This window comes from Schistocerca piceifrons, chromosome 8 (genome assembly GCF_021461385.2).
Source record: "Schistocerca piceifrons isolate TAMUIC-IGC-003096 chromosome 8, iqSchPice1.1, whole genome shotgun sequence".
NCBI lineage: Eukaryota > Metazoa > Arthropoda > Insecta > Orthoptera > Acrididae > Schistocerca > Schistocerca piceifrons.
This window is the reverse complement of record NC_060145.1, coordinates 308195048-308197291: the sequence shown is the minus strand read 5'-3', so window position 1 is coordinate 308197291 and position 2244 is coordinate 308195048. Positions and strand designations below refer to the sequence as shown.

The 2244-nt window shown below is 50.2% G+C and overlaps 1 pseudogene; it reads right to left on the bottom strand.

Moving 5' to 3' along the window:
• Positions 1-205: 205 nt before the first annotated feature.
• Positions 206-323, bottom strand: LOC124712606 (annotated as a pseudogene).
• Positions 324-2244: the final 1921 nt, after the last annotated feature.

Genomic DNA, 2244 nt, shown 5'->3' with positions numbered 1-2244 from the left:
CTAGCACTCTGTCTTCGGGCCACAAATGGCCAATCGGGACCATCCGACAGCCGTGTCATCCTCACATGAGGATGCGGATAGGAGGGGCGTGTGGTCAGCACACCTCTCTCCAGGCCGTTAAAATGGTTTTCTTTGACCGGAGCCGCTGCAATTCGGTGGAGTATCTCCCCAGTCGGCATCACGAGGCTGAGTGCACCCCGAAAAATGGCAACAGCGCATGGCGGCCCGGATGATCAGCCATCCAAGTGCCGGCCACGTCCGACAGTGCTTAACTTCGGTGATCTGACGGGAACCGGTGTATCCACTGCGGAAAGGCCGTTGCCACTGTAAGGGACTAAAGGCCTGATAATCACATGGGATGACATCAGGGCTAAATGGCGCTGCTCGAGCTACTCTCACTTGAGTTGCTGTAACGCCTGCGTTACATTTTCGATACGGGGATGTGCGTTATCATCAAGCATAAGCACCCATTGTCGCAGTTTTCCACAACTATGATTTTCAACAGACATGCTGCCTTACTCATTTCCCGATGGACGTCCGCTGACATACTAAGTTATCCCTAACGGATACATTCGTCGTATGTCTCACATTGATTTCTTTGGTTACTTCAAGCAGTGTTTGTTGTCTGTTAGCACTGACAACTCTACCCAAAGGCCGCTGCTTTCAGTCGTTAAATGAAAGCCGTTGCCACTGTCCTGTTCGTAGTGAGAGTTAATGTCTAAAACTTAGAATTCTCGGCAGATCTCGAAATATTGAATTCCCTAACGCTATCCGAATTGAGAATCTCATTCGTCTAACTACAACTACAACTACAACTTCGCATTCGAAGTCTATTAATTCTGCTCGGGCGGCCATAATCAGTCGCAAGACTTTTCAGACGAATCACTTGAGTACAAATGACAGCCCCGCCAATGCCCTGCTCTTTTATACCTTGTGTACACGATACTACTATGCGCGTTGAGCTATCCCCTGATTTTCGTCACCTCACTGTATATCCGCGTCGGAATCGCTCTACGTTAAATATACACTGATCAGGCAAAACATCATGACCACTGCCCACCGCGGCACTGGATGCCGCCTGTTGGCGCTGCAGGCGAGTGACGGGGTAACAAAAGCATGTAAGGGTAGCTGACACGGACGGGGGATCACCCTAGCGTAGATATCGACTGCAAATCCATTGAGATAAGCGACTCTAACAAAGGACAGATTATTTTCACACAGAGCCTGTGAACTAGTATCTCGAAAACGGCTAAGCTGGTAGACTGTTCATGTGCTACTGTCGTGAGCATCTAGGGAAGGAGGTAGAAAGACAGTGAAACTACTACTAGGCGCTAAATGGTTGAACGTCCACGGCTCTTCACAGAACGTGGGTTCAAATGGCTCTGAGCACTATGGGACTTAATTGCTGAGGTCACCAGTCCCCTAGAACTTAGAACTACTTAAACCTAGCTAACCAAAGGACATCACACACATCCATGCTCGAGGCAGGATTCGAACCTGCGACCGTAGCGGTCACGCGGTTCCAGACCGTAGCGCCTAGAACCGCTCAGCCACCCCGGCCGGTATAGAACGTGGGGTTCAGACGCTTGTCTCCTCTGTAAAGTAGGATAGATGGTGACCTGTGGCATCTCTGCCGAACGTGCACGATACTGGTGCACGCACAAGTGTTTCGGAGCACACTGTTCATCGTACTTTATTGAACACTGAGCTCCGCAGCAGACCACTCCTATGTGTTCACATGTTGGCCAAATGACATCTTCATTTACGACTCCAGTGGGTACGGGATCATCGGGATTCGACTGTCGATGATGGTAACGTGTCAGCTCTGCGGGCAAATCACATTACTGCTACGCTAGGTCGATCATCGTCTCCACAAACGCCGCCATCGAGGTGAAGGTGGCTCGAAACGCACAGCGCGCCACGGACGCAGGCTGGTGGGAGCACTAATATGCTATGGGAGACATTCTCCTGCCCTTGCATGGATCCTGTTCTAATAATCTATATTACGCTGACAGCTGCGAACCACCTGCATCGCTTCATGCTAGATGCTTCCCCGATGGCGATGTCACCTTTCGGCAGTATAACTGTTTTCGTTTAGGATCCAGAATCGTGCTACAGTGGTTTGAGGAGCATTATAGTGAACTGAAGTTGACATCTGTTAGGCCAAATTCGCTTGATGTAAATCCTATGAAACCCATCTGGATCGCTATCGGGCACCACCACCGAGGACGCAAATCAGCGGCG